Source organism: Sinocyclocheilus anshuiensis, unplaced genomic scaffold (genome assembly GCF_001515605.1).
Source record: "Sinocyclocheilus anshuiensis isolate Anshui unplaced genomic scaffold, SAMN03320099.WGS_v1.1 scaffold301, whole genome shotgun sequence".
In the NCBI taxonomy this organism is placed as follows: domain Eukaryota; kingdom Metazoa; phylum Chordata; class Actinopteri; order Cypriniformes; family Cyprinidae; genus Sinocyclocheilus; species Sinocyclocheilus anshuiensis.
In genome coordinates, this window is record NW_015539837.1 from 169,140 (window position 1) to 183,394 (window position 14,255).

The 14,255-nt window shown below is 35.9% G+C and overlaps 1 long non-coding RNA gene across 1 annotated transcript in view; it reads left to right on the top strand.

Moving 5' to 3' along the window:
- The window catches only part of LOC107684406 (uncharacterized), a 27,648-nt gene extending 23,807 nt beyond the window's left edge, over window positions 1-3,841 (top strand). The window contains exon 3 of the long non-coding RNA XR_001633849.1: window positions 3,816-3,841. This is a non-coding gene — a long non-coding RNA (uncharacterized LOC107684406). The remainder of the gene's footprint in view (window positions 1-3,815) is intronic.
- The last annotated feature ends 10,414 nt before the right edge of the window (window positions 3,842-14,255 follow it).

Genomic DNA, 14,255 nt, shown 5'->3' on the forward strand with positions numbered 1-14,255 from the left:
GAGTTAAAAATCTTCGTTTGTGTTCTACTGAAGAAACAAAGTCACCTACATCTTGGATGCCCTGGGGGTAAGCAGAAAAACATCACATTTTCATTTTTTGGGTGATCTATCCCTTTAAGAACACTTCTTTTTCAGAAGGGTAGTCACATCTGAAGTCAAACTAACAAATCTTGATAATGCGATTGTATGTTGGACCTGCATTTCTTCCTTCAAATATTTGATTACACAGATGAGATGAAGACTGTGCATGGACTTTGCACAAAACCTGCTGTAGCTTGATAATAACTGCACATGGGTCAAAGATAAAAAGGGTTTAAGCATGAAAACAATAAGTGTAATACTGCTTTAAATTGTTGTTGCCATTGCAATTTTGTTTTTATTTTTCTGAGCAAAAAATAAAAAACATAAATTTTTCCCTGATTTACAGAAGAGACCCACTAAAATGTCATTCAAAAATCAATTTATGACATATTAAAAGACTAATTACTTTCACCCCAAATACTAATTAGTTGTAATTTTACATTTTTAAAATTTGCCACTATCCTAGGTTTTGCCCATTTGTCAGTAAGAATTATTTACTCATTTAAAACACAATAAAATTTAATATGCTCCCTTATTCTTTTATATATTTTAATATGTACACATCAGAATAAGCATGTTGTTTGAATTTTTACATAAATATTGTGTAATACTGAATGAAAATGTAACATTATTTAAGGATGCACCGAATGTTCGGCAACCGAAATTATTCGGCCGAAAATAGCAAAAAAAGCTCTTTCGGTGTTCTTCAGAATAAGCGAAAAGACCGAATAAATTGTACCGAACAATGATATGACGCGATCAAATGGCAACCAGCGAAGAGTGAGAAGCGCGCACTCTTTAATGCAGTACACGTCAGCAGTGTGGAAGCATTTAAACTGTCGGAGAAAGACGCAAAAATCATTACAAGCACCGAAAGCGGGATAGGACTGCATCGCATGACTTCAATGAGAAGAGGACGGGGTGATTGTTGCTGGTTTACTGTATGATGATTGAAATCGCGAAATGGCCTTAAACAATTAGTAAATAAACTGCAAAACGTTATGTTTTCTAATACACGCACACATTGCATTTATTCTGACGGCGCTGCACGAACTCGCAGGAGATCTTCTTGTTAACCAGGGTTCAAAGTCCAAAGCGCGAGGGAAAATCTGTCGTCAGTCGTCAGTTGCTCAGTCACATTTTAATGAATTTTTATAAGGCATGTGACAGTGCGATACGTACGACGTATTCGTAATGAAACTTATTTATAAATCTGTTGTTGTCAATAAAAAGGAAGCATTGAAGTCTTCCTGCGCGTTTCCGCCAAAATAAAAGTTGAGAAAAAGCAAGAACTCTATCAACACTTTCTATGGACATAAAATCACTTTTGTAAATTTCTTTTGATGCCGTCATCTTAACGCCTTTTACCCACATATAAACGCACTTTCTGGAATGCACCACCTTGTTTTAATCTGCACTTGTGCAGTATTAAAATCAAGTCAAGTCAAGTCTGCTTTATTGTCAATTCTTCCACATGTACAAACTTATTTATAAATCTGTTGTTGTCAATAAAAAGGAAGCATTGAAGTCTTCCTGCGCGTTTCCGCCAAAATAAAAGTTGAGAAAAAGCAAGAACTCTATCAACATTCATAAATGTTAGTATTTTTGTTCGTTTCGGCTTCGGCCAAGAATTTTCATTTCGGTGGATCCCTAACATTATTTCAACCAAATTTTGAAATGTTATCCTCCAAAAACTTATTTGAAACCTTAAAAGTAGACACTTTACACATTGCAACACATTGCAAATGTGTTGCAATGTAGGCTGTTGTATTGGTAGAAGTATAATGCATCTGTGTTGATTCACATTTTCAAGCACACTTCTAGTTGCAAACTGCAAAAATCAGTTGCAAAATTCTTTAGACCCAAATACACCAGCTATATGTCTCACTTTTGTGCATGTAAAACTTACTGTTTTCAGTAGATGAGATTAAATCACAGCAGCCTACATGGAGCCTATACTACACACTATGGCTCTGTCTATCCAAATCTTGCAGTTTTCCTGTGAGGGTTTTCTTTTAAAAAAAAAGGAAGATGTGGTTGGAAAAAACTGTGCAGAGAGACATCGTCCTTTATGAGACCTGTATGTTTGAATGAATATGCCAATGTATTCTAGAGTTCTGCAATTATGTATGCAGGGCTGCTGTGCCCATTTCCTGGAATACAGCACACAGAGCCGTGAAAGAGACCTGTGTTTGCTGTGAGAAGACAAAGCCCAGGCACTAATCAACATATGTTTAGAACTACGACCCCTTCTAGGAACGTCCTAGAATGCCAGGGGTGCAGCGCTGGTTTGAGAGAGCGCGTGTGTGGAGCAAAGGGAGGGGGGCGTACAAGGAGCGTGTTTGTCTCTACACTGTAAAAAAAATTCTGTAAAATTTACGGTAAAAAACCGGCAGCTGTGGTTGCCGGAATTTTACCGTAAAAAATACGGTAGCAACGTTTTTGGTTTTACGGTTTTAACTTAAATTTACAGTTAAATACCGTAATTTCATTAACTGATATAATGTTAATATACCAACCTATTGAAGTACTGAAATCTGTTTTGTACCTTTGTAATACACTGATAACCACCAAATGCAGGTGGTGATGAGAAAGTCACATGATGAACCAAAGCCCATCACAAGCAGCTTTTAAATAATAACATATATAGAAGGTGCACAGTGTTACAGTCTTTTACCGTTAAATTCATGGTCATTTTTTACAGTGTAGAAAGAACCAAACCTTTCACTGCCTCCAGTGTTTCCTGCGTTTCTGCGGTTGCTTTGATAGTCACCTCTCTGTGGGTGTGCTGATATAAAAATTTACTTGGTGCTGCTAAGTGGTTCTTAAAATGACCTTTTGGAGGATGCAGCTGTATGAAAGACTTGCGTTGAGCAAATCTCCTGACATGAGCACGGTCAAAACGGTTTATGCTGTGAAGCTATTAAAGTAAAGGAATCACCTTCATGTTGTTCCAAACCAGTATGGCTTTTTCATTTTTCTGTTCAACACAAAAGATCATATTTTTAAAAATGTCCTTACAATGAAACTTAGTGGGATCCAGTGTTTTGGACCCCAATGTTGAAAAGCATTTTTCAAAATCACGATGGAAATGTTCTCAGTTTTGTTAACCCTTTTTATTTTGTGGGTGTGTGCCCGTCTGTCCCCACGCATTTTGTTTGTAAGAACACTTGGTCCTAAAACAAGGAGGGAGAAGATAAGCCGCTGTGTTTAGCCTCAGAGGACAGACGCACCTGTTTTTAGTTGTACCGTTAGTCTGATTGATGGGCCCCCTGTACTGGGTGGTCTGGACTGATGTTGCTGGGTAGTTGTGTGTTCGGAGCTGTCAGACAGATATTTAGATTTACATGTATATTATTTATACATCTAAACTGTTATGGAGACCTGACTTTCTCAAATTATCAGGCACGATTGTAATTTAAAGGATTCGTTCACTCAAAAATAAAAATTCAGTGTACTCGCCCTTATGTCGTTCTAAACCTGTGTTTGTTTCAACTGTTTTTGTCCATAAGTGAGATTCAAAATATTACAACTTCTTACAGCACACCGGTAATTTACCAGTAAAGATTGTATGTGTGACAGGGGTTAATGTCTTTTAAAAGTATGTAGTGAGTTTGAAAGCACCTCAAGAAGCATTTGATCTCATTTATCATATAAATTGTCTATACGTGATACTGTGTATGCAGTAAATTCTGCTTCCGTTTTAATCTTGCTGCATTTTTGTTTTGTTGTAGAATTTTCTCCTTTTACTTGGCACGATAACCGATGGCAGAGAATGTCGACGACTAATAACATAGCCCAGGCAAGGAAGTTGGTGGAGCAGCTGCGGATCGAGGCAGGCTACGAACGTATTAAGGTACACAAGATTTCATTATTCTGTGTAACATGCTTTCTATAAAGCAATGCCTTTTTTTCTCTTTTTAATTAAGATGCAAGCGTAGTGGTTGTATGAGGAAAACTGTTTGAATAATCCTGTTAAATTTTATGTAAAAAAAAATGGCAGCTGTGTTTGTCAGAACATCAGAACACTTTGACGGTATTACAAGGTGCCTGTTTGTTTTACACCTTACATCCATATAGGGATACACTTTATTTTAAGGTGTCCTTGTTACAGTGTAATTATTCATTTAAGTACTGAGTAATATTAATTATTAACTACATGTACTTACTATATGGTTGGGGTTAGGATTAGGGTTTGGCTTAGGGTTACTTGCATGTAATTATTCATAATTTATTGTTATTATAATAGTAAGTACATGTAACGTGTAACAAGAACACCTTAAAATAAAGTGTTACCACATATAGTTCATTAAGTGATATAATGTAGCCATGACTATAAACTTGAACTACTAAAATCTACCTTTTACCTTAAAGGGATGGTTCACCCAAAAATGAAAATTCTGTCATTAATTACTCACCCTCATGTCGTTCCAAAGCCGTAAGACCTTCGTTCATCTTCGGAACACAAATAAAAATATTTTTGAGTAATCTGAGCGCTTTCTGACCCGCCATAGACAACTAAATGAATCTAAATGAAATGTTCCCAGACCCAGTAAGGTAGAAAGGACATCGTTAAAATTTTGGGATTTCATCAAAAATATCTTAATCTGTGTTCCGAAGATGAACAAAGGCCTTGCAGGTTTGGAACGACATGAGGGTGAGTAATTAATGATGACAGAATTTTCTGTTTTGGGTGAACTATCCCTTTAAAATGAACCACCATAATAATAACGGTGGCACAACAGAAAGCCATATGATGAATCAGAGTTCATCTTAAGTGCCCTGTCCATAATAAATCATGACTAATATTCATATATAGACTATTCACAGGGTCATACACGGTTCATCAGTTTTAACACACGTCACTAAAATAATGCAGTAAACATTAACTAAATAACAGAAAATGTAACACAAAATGCCCTGATGTACAAATTTGTTTTTGATAGTGTTTTACAGTAAAATTGTATATAATGAAATGTTAAACCATTTACAATTAACCGATTTTCTCTCTCTGTATCACCATTTCTCTCTCTTCCTCTCGCTCTGTCGTTTTCCCAGGTGTCTAAGGCTGCTGCAGACCTCATGAGTTACTGTGAGCAGCATGCCCGCAGTGACCCTCTACTGGTGGGGGTTCCCACCTCAGAGAATCCTTTCAAAGACAAGAAGCCTTGCATCATTCTATAGCTACTCTGTCTAGGCCAGCTCTCCCAGTCCCACTTTAACCGCTGCCCATCCCCAGTCAATAGGCAATTCAGTCCAACACTTCTTTTTACCTGGGACCCACAGTATTTTCCAGAAAATAAATGTCACTCTCTCTCGGTAAAAACAAAAAGGGGCAATATCTGAATACCTAGCGTCATGTAGCCCGGCGTTGAGTGAATCTATATGAATTAATCTGCACAGCACGCCTGTCTAAATTCATGCATATAGACGTACTTAACAGGAGGTGGCAGATTTCGAATTTCAACAAACTATTTCAAAAGATTACACAGAGACTGAGAGATACTCCAGCATGTTTTTCAGTGCAGCGGCTGACCTTATTACCATAGGTGATGGTGGAGAGTAGAGGAAGACAGTCATGATTATGCCGACTGACTAGCTGGCTAGCCCAGTCACACTGTGGTAAACGCTTGTTCGGTATTTACCCTGCATTGTTATGTCGAATCTGCAAGCTAAAGGTTCATTTTAGATTTGTATGGCCAAAATTGTTTTACAAAGGGATTCAAGACATTAACTAGAGTTGCCAATATTTTTACTTTTTTTTTTCTTCTCTCTCTTCTCAGTCCGTTTGTGAGCCGTAGTTTTTCTTTTCATCGATTAAAAAAACAACTCATTAGGCTTAATGCTTTGTTTTTTTTCTAGTGTTTATACTATATTTCAGAATCCTCAAACACTAAGTTATAAAGGAATAATTTTATACAATGCAGAAAATATATTTACCTAATAATATCCTTCCCAGTTCCCTCCTAAAGTGCAGTTCGATATAAAAAAATGAGCCCTATTATTTAAGGTATTTGTGGGATCAAATATATTAAATCATAATGAATATTTATGATCCTAATATAGCACAGGCTCGGACATGCCCCATAAAATTGAGTCATTTTGAAGTCGGAGCCCCTGCAAAGGCCAATTTTTTTTTTCTCTGAAACCAAACTTGATTGTAAAATCCATACAGATGGAAAAAAATGTATAAACTTTCTTTTGGATATGTTCAGAGGTGTTAACTTTGAGAATAGCTGTTTGGATTTGTTTGTTCCAATTTCTTCTTTCTATGGAAACATGGAATCTGGTCATTGAGTATGATACTGTACAGTGTTTGATAACTAAAGCGCATTCATTTTTTTGTGGATGTTTTATCTTTTTGTAATCTTTGTGTAATATTTCCGTTTCTTCCATCATTCATATTTAACCATTCAGTTTGTCCTCTTTAAGCAAGGAAGGAACTGATGGACGGCTCCAGTGCTTGTACATGTGATTAGATTACCTGCTCCCTGCGAGGGAATGTGGAATGGATTGTTGACACAATGCCCACGCAAGGTGCTTAAGGCGTTGTTCGAGGCCCGTTTCACGAGGTGGTCTGGGTTGTTTAGTCTATCTAAAGGGCAGGATGTGCAGTGTTATGCAACAGGCCCATCAGCCTGAGCAGTCACATGCAAAAGATGAGGGACAAGGTCAAACCACAACTCTGAATATCCAATGTGCACCCAGCACATGATGCACAATCTTTTGGAGTGACGGTTTTGTCTCCAAACAGTCGATCACAGTATTCAGCTAAGTGCTAAAAACAGAATTCCCCCATTGTCCCGCTTCAAATGCTGGAAAATAACAACATAGTGCAGGAAATAGGGGCTCGTAGTGGGACAGAGGGGGCCTGTGCTCCTCGCGGCCCACGGGATGCTGTCATCAGCTCCTGTATTAAGAATGACTAAGGCTTGTGGGGGTCATGAGTGCTCTGACTCATCCAGCGATCGACAAAATCACGCTGCTGCCCATCAGTGGACAAAGCTGCTCCAGCGACATCACTTCCTGTTAAGCCTGAGCAGTGTAGTGGCTTATGCATTGCAAAATAACTAGAGAAAGATGGACACTTCAGGAGATAAAGAACCGTATTCTATAAAAAGGAAGGATTATATTTGAATCCATTCAAGTGTTAAGTTAGAAACTCTCACTTTTCCATCACAAAGGAAGAGTCACTTAGCAGTCCACATTAGGATGAAGCCTTTCTGGACACGTGCGAAGTGCTCAAATGCGCCGAGCTAGTGCTAAAATAAAGCTAGCGCTACAAACGTTTTTTTTGACTAGCCACCAAACAAACTTGCTGTACCACGTTTGATGGTATTACACTGGAGCAAACACTGTGAAAGTCAGCTAAGCTAAGTTAGCTTGTTAGCTTGAGTTCTCCACCCTCTTGACTCACGGTGTTGGGATACACTGTGCTCCAAAGTATAGCGTTTACCTGAAGTAACGTTATGCTAAAATCTCCGCAATCATTTCGCGGCTTTCTACGTTGTGAGACCTGTTGTCAGGACGAGGGAGCATGTCCGTTTCTAATTCGCGCAGCGAGAACACTTAAGGTGCTGAGGAGGCCGTGATACCTTAACCTCAATTCCTCGTTCCCAAGCGTTGTTCGACTTCACACACCATCGAGTTCTTTCATGAACATGAGAGGTGAGATTTAGGCTTTGTGTGGGTAATATCTGTAGCTGAGTCCTTAGCCAGTAGATTTCAATCTCAGCCTGTCCCATTACTTTGTGTTTTTTCCTGTGTATGCATATGTATTTTTCTGCCTTGATTATGAAGAAATATATCTATTTTTTGTAATTGTTCTTCTCGGATGTGCCATAAATCATGTTTTCTTGCACACTGTTAATATTTTGTGGATATTGCTGTTTAAAAATGATGATATCGGAAAAAGTAGATGAAATAAAATAAAGACAAAATGATACTCTGCATTGATGCCGATCTGTTTATTATAGCTATGTGCTTGACTGAGCTGTTGTAAGCAAGTGGAAATGTCACACGAACATCTGACCCACCTATTTTTATTTTATTTCATTTTATTATTTTTTTATTATTTTATATTATTTTATTATTTTATTTTATGTGTGAACTCTGGGCATTTTGAAGGCCCTTGTGCATAAATGTTGAAGCGTGCAAATTCTACATGACTAAATTACTTGCAAAAGTAATGATTGTTTTCAAATAGGTCAATAAAATCAATAAAATATCAGAAATAAAGTACAAAAAAATATTACGTGTGTGTACGCACACACACACACACACACACACACACACATATATATATATATATACAGTAGTCAACATTTGAAGTGGATCAAAAAGTTTATCAAAGTTGTCCTAAGACAAGAGCACATTTTGTTTGAGGTTTTAGGACAACTTTGATTAAAGGTTTTGATCCACTTCTGATTTGTTTTTCTGCACAATAATGGTTTAAGTATTAGATTACTGCAATATGAACATTGTTTACAAATATTTGAATAATATGAATAATTATAATTAGTGCTGTCAAACGATTAATCACAATTAATCGCATACAAGTTTTTGTTTGCATGATATATATGTCCGTTCTGTGTATATTTATTATGTATACATAAATACACATACATACAGTATATATTTTGAAAATATTTACGTCTATATTTATGTTCATATAATTTATATTATAAATAAATATATTTAATATATAAACAACCTATTTTTCTGAAATATATGCATGCATGTGTGTGTATTTATATATACATAATAAATATATGCCGCACACATATATTATGTAAACAAACTTATTTTGGATGTGATTAATCGTTTGACAGCACTAATTATAATAATTTAGCTCAAATATTTCAACTATTTCTGTAACAATGTAAGCTTGAATATATAATATATGATGATGCTTTTTGTTGATACTTTGTTTCAATGGCAATGTTGTGAACTGATATTGAAGTATCTGTGAAAAATATTGGTCGAACCGATTATTGGTTTATCTTTAATCTTAACATAAAAAACAACAACAGCAACAAAAACCCTGCACACTTCAGCTTTAAGTGCACATGTTTTGCAATGCTTTTTAAAGTTATTCATGCTATGCACCTTTTGGAATAGATCTTACATAATACTGGCTTGCACAAATATTCCTGATGACAGCCGTCTATACAACAAGTCTGCAGACCTCCGTTTTTGTGCACCAGATTTCGTAGGTCATATTTGCACCAATGCACATGTATCTTTTTAAAAGCAGACACAAAAGAGAATAAACAGTGCAAAAGTGAAATTGGAGCAGTCTGAGTGTTTAAAAAAAAGCCAGAGTGACTCAGCCAACCAGCAGCCAGTAGATGGTAAACAACCTGGAGCAACATGTGAGTGAGTGTGATGGTGTTCTCGTAGTATTCTGCCCTGACATGTGAGTATGGAGGGAGTGGAGTCCGAGCATGTGTTAAATACACATTAAAGGAAAGTGCTGGGTAGGGCCAAAACACCTCAAAACAACTCAGCTGCTCTTTTCAGGGAAGGACAACAGAGCTCAGGGTGGTACATGAAACTGGGGATGTTACATAAGTGGAGTGTGTGTGTGTGTGTGTGCAGACATTGACAACCACAGGACACTGAGAGGGAGAAAGAAAAAGTGTGCTTGAGGTCAACTATGGAAACATGGTTCTTTGTTTTCTTTTGGCATGCATTTACTCTTGTAATCAGCTACAGGTGACTAAACAACCATGCAAAAATAGCTGATCTTTATGAAGAGAAAACAGCAGGGTGGAGCCGAAAAATACAAGGGGGATTATGAGGGACAGACAGTGTTTTTGTGGCGGAAAAATGACAGTGACCGCCATCAACTGTTGTTGTTTTGCACGCTGCAAAGGTGTTGGTTTTGCTAGGATGGAGTCTGTATCATTAACACGCAGTTGCAAAGCAATACTTAACGTCTTAAGAGCTGAAGACTGATCCGTGAGCATGTGCAAGTGTATGCATGCTTGCCTTTGTTTACTACGGCTAGTGTGCTGCAGATGCTGGAAAAATTGGCTAAGCGGCCAAAACAGAGCAAAACAAAGTTGCAGCCAAGCAGAGGATTGTGTAACTTTTTTGACATTTTAGAATTTTTAGAACACGTTTTGGAAAATATCATGTCTTGATTCAATGTCAACAACAAAAGTAGTGAGAATCCTTAGAAATATTTTAGCAGTGTTGAGAGAAATGTTTGATTATGTACAGTCTAATTGCATATTCATATTGAGGTACAATGCTAAAGATGTATGATATATCCGTACTGTATCCATATTGCTGATCAGCCTGTAATAAAATATATTTTTAATAATATATTTAATTCAGTAAGATTTTTAAATGTTTTTGAAAGACATCTCTTATGCTCACCATTTATTTATTAATTTATTTAAAATAATATTGTGAAGCATAACAATATAAAATAATTGTTGTCTATTTTAATATATTTTATGTTGAAATTTTATGATAAATATAAAGTTTGGTAACACTTTACTTAAAGCCTTTATGCATAATTCATTATTATTATTAAAGTGTATAATGCATTATAATTATTCATAATGTGCATTGTACATTATATCTTGTTGTAATTATAACCGAATTTTAAATGCCTAGTGTAACAATGAATTGATAAGTGTCATAATGATTATTCATGAGATTGTACAATGCATTATAAGGTGAGTTACAAGGCATAATCAATGCATTAAAACTACTTTTATAATGCATTATACATAAAGGCTTTAACTGAAGTGTTACCAAAAGTTATTTTTATTTGAAATAGAAACAATATAAAAGTTTTTACTGTTGCTATATTGATCAATCGTGTTCTTGCTGAATAAAAGCAATCAAAAAAATCATACTGACCCCAAATTAAGTTAGTTTCATTTTTTTTATTTAATACACTTTATATTGGATGTATTGGTTGCTATGGGATATTTTATATTTGCTGTCATCTAACACTCATTTAAAGATCTTAAAATGTATTTAAGACACATATAATGTAATAACACTATGTAAATGTTTAATTTCTCATATTGTACATTATAATCTTGTAATGTCTAAATTAATTTATAGAATGAATTACAATTTATTTATTTATTTTTGTTGACAAAATAATTCATGCATGTTTCTAATGTCATCTATTTATCTACCATCCATTAATATTAAAATAATTCTAAGCTTACTGATATTGTCCATACTTTTAATATTGGAAAATTCCTATCTAATGCAAATATACACTTTACAGAAGGGATTGTGCATTGGGCAACAACAATAGCAGCCTCAGTAGTGCACAGACGTCCTGTGTCTCACTGCAAACGTTCAGTAATGTTGCCTGGCAACATTCCTCGAAAGGTTGCCATGTGTATCGACAGTATAAAGTGTGATGATGATTCATACTTTCATTGCAACTAGCAGAACGTACAGTGTGTGTTAGTGTTTCCTCATGATATGCAGATAAGTGAACAGTTGTACAGCATGACTAAATCATTCGGTCAGCATTCTGCATGATTTTATCAGTGGTGGTATTTTGAATGGCTTTACATCAGCCTACACACAATACACTACTATCACACTATCAGGTGATCAAAGCAGACATTCCCCGAGCCCATCATCTGAGATGAGACGGGATGAGGGGGAGACAGAAAGAGGAATACTGTTGCTTTCTGTCATGCCACATTCCACCTCCACCTCCAGTTTCCTATGGAAGACGTGTTATGAATATTTGACATTGTGCGTTCTGACACTCCCCGTAAAATCCATTTAGTCTCGTGACAAAAATGCACTTCTGGCACCCATCGCCGTCCTGGCCTGGCTCCTCTGGATAGACTACTATCCTCTACAGCCTTAACCAGTCATGCATTACTAAAGTCACTAGTAAAGAATGGGCATGGGTAGATGCTGGAAACAAAAGCTCTGGAATTTAGATTTGCTTGCTGTTTCTCCTCAAGTTCAGCAAGTTTTTATCACCTTTCTCCACAATAGGCCTTCCTCTTGTTGGCATGCAGACACATCCTCCCTTACAAACTCATTTTCTCCTCTTCATAGTAATCCTGTTCTCTTAACTTTGGAAAAACAATGTTTTACCATACCTTGACCTTATAAAAGACTGCACTTCTGTGCAGAAAATGTCAATATGAAATTTAATTAAGCACACTTACAGTACTTAAAGGAATCGTTCACACAAAAATGATTATTCTGTCATTATTTATCTTTTGTGCAACACAAAAGAATATATTTAAATAAATGTTTCAGTGGTTTTTGTCAATACAATGAGGGCATAGGGTTTTTGTTGATCATTTTTAACATTCTTCAGAATATCTTATTTCATGTTCTGTAGAAATAAAAAAGCCATATAGATTTTGAATGAGATGAGAGTCAGTAGATGAGTTCATTTTTATTTTGGGGTAAACTAGCCCTTTAAACAACGTGTCAGTGAAAGAAAGTCACATGAAGTCTCTATATTTTAGATGTTTCTCCCAGAAAGCAGTAAGATTAAATGCAGTGCATTTGGAGATGTTTGTTTTAAGGTGTGTTCATATAATCTGCATGTAATTTGTATATAATGACAGTAATAGTGTTATGACAGTATTTTTCATGTTTAAAATGAAGTACTTCATAAACTTCAAAAACTATACTTTTAGTACAGTTATGTACTATAAAAGCTTTAAAATGCTTTTTTTTTCTTTTACATAAAGTGGGTCACCCAATAGGGGCCAACATATTTGATCACATGATGACCTGTCAGACATGCACCATACAAGCCTGTGGTTGTATTATACCACTATTGGCCAACAAAACAAAACAAAACAAAACCAAAAATAAAATAAAATAAAATAAAATAATCAGAGTGTACAATAGAGTGCTGCAGGGATGATGTATTTTTGTAGGCCAACACCCATGAAGCAAGTTAGCATTTTAGCACTTTCTTGGTCCATCGTCAATGGATTTTTTAAAATGGGTTTTTGGTTAAATGCCTGAAATCTCTGTGGCTAACACAAACTCAAGACAATTTCACGCTTAATTCTGCAACATAAAATATATCAGTAATACCCCTTTGTGACTTTTTAAAGCTTTTACCATGGGTTAAAAAGGCGGTTGCTAACAGGTTGCTAACAGCTTTAAGAGTGAAAAAAAAAACATTCCTTTGGGTCATGTTAGAGCTGTGGAAGTTTGAGGTGCCATTACGATAATCAAAGCAAACATTAAATTATTAGGCAGCATAATTCCAGTATTATTAGTAGACTTCGCTAACCATCAGTAGCTGCACATGGAAGGTTACATAAACGATCTATAAATTTTCTCATTGCAGATTAGGTGGGCTTCAGATAATGAGGACTCGTCCCCTGCTGACACTGACTCACATTAGCACCTTCTTCCTGCTCAATAACTGACAGTCTTCTACACTGGATTCCACTTTCATAATCTCTGCAATAATGAAATACTGTATGCTTTAAAAGAAAATATATTCTCTCCAATAAGTAAAACAAACTACCTTAGATGGCAGTTCTTCTGAAGCTCATGTCAGATTTACAGCATGTTTTAAAACGACTGAGAGATAAAGCATGTCCATCATCCTGAGTGAAGTCAATTATTTACATAGACAATGAAATACCAGGAAGCTTCTGCTATAAATGATACCCATATATGGGTAACAGTTAACAATTATGCGCCAGTAAGACATGTAACGGCATGTGTCTATAGAAACTGAGTTTATCAACCACATCAATGGCATGTATAAAGAATTATAAGAATGTACAAGCTGAAATACCTGAAAATGTCTTAACGTGATATTTCATGCATTTAAATGGCTGTACATCTATGTTGTTGTGACATTTCCTTTGTGTATGTCTATGGATTACTGATATATTACTGGCATATTAGCTGTGTATAGTAGGCCTACTTAGAATTCTGCATGACCATATTCTACATCCCTAATCCTACCCAATACCTAAACTTAATAATTACCTTACTATTAGTTTACAGTAATTAGGAGTTCATTGAGGCAAAAGTCGTAACTAATAGCTAGTCAATAGTGAGAACTGGCCCATACAGGTTTGGATGACATGAAGGTAAGTAAATGATTTTTTGAGATTTTACACTGAACTTTAGAAACCTTAGGGTCAAATGTGTGGTTTATGCAGGTGGATGTAGGATTTGTT